Source organism: Alligator sinensis, unplaced genomic scaffold (genome assembly GCF_000455745.1).
Source record: "Alligator sinensis unplaced genomic scaffold, ASM45574v1 scaffold542_1, whole genome shotgun sequence".
Taxonomy (NCBI): Eukaryota; Metazoa; Chordata; order Crocodylia; family Alligatoridae; genus Alligator; species Alligator sinensis.
The window spans coordinates 1,509,099-1,510,217 of NW_005841963.1; positions in this window are offsets into that span (position 1 = coordinate 1,509,099).

Sequence of the window (1,119 nt, forward strand, 5' to 3'; positions counted from 1 at the left end):
TGGAAAGCTGATCATTCTCAGCTCTGGCAGATCATGGAGGGGCGAAGAGAAAGAGGAAGTAAATTCCAGGGTTGAGTACTTCACGGCACATGTACTAGCAGCACTCCCTTCTTTGAATTGAAAGGACTCCAAATCAATTACTTCTGCTGCACAAAACCAAAGGAATATCATTCAGGTTGTAAAGTTGCAGACAATCAGGACCCAGATCATATGGGATGGGGGTGGGCATTACACATAAACCAGTTTAAGTGATCAGAAACTGGTTTAAACCTGTAACAAAACAGACATAAACCAGTTTCATAATGGCTGAAACCAGTTGAGATAAACCTGGTTGAATGGAGTATCAGACTTAACTGATTTGGCTCTGATGAGTTTATGCAATGTCTATCCCAGACCCCTTCCTGGTTTAACTTAGACCATAGTCCCCCAGCACCCCTACATGCACTCTTAGCTGGGCTCTCTGCTCCAGTGGAGCAGGGCTGGTCCTGTCCCTCTGCTCCCCAGCCAGAGCAGGGAAAGGCAAGTACAAGCAAGGGTGGGGGTCTGGCAAGAGAGGGGTTTAATTCCCTCCTCCCTGTTCCTCAGTCCAGAAGGAATGTCTGTGCTGTTACAAACCAGTTTAACCTAGGCAGGTTAGACTAACCTGCAAAGATTTAATCAATTCAGGCTCTGACTTTTTGAAAGTTTGTCCCTAGCCTTATAGTCTGCACATTTAAAGCACCAATTTGACATCTATCCAGAAATTAATCACCACCACAACTATCTTTTGAGCACCAATATTATGTATATCAAGAATATTATATTACTCAGCAGACAGGGTATTGCATTCTACACAATTTTCCCTTATAGACACATACAAATATTTAGAAAAATATTAATGATTTTTTACAATTTGTGATATAATCTGGGATACTATGTGTAATTTTGATTACCCATGCTCAAGAGAGAGAAACTGAAATTGCAACAGTTTACTAAAAGGGCTACTAGGGTGGTCAGGAGTGGAGAATCTATCTTATGAAAGGTGACCTAAAGAGTTTACCTGTTTAGCATAGCAAAATATAACTTGAGACGGTATATAATGGCTCTCTCATAAATGCATCAGGGAAAAAGCAATAGGGA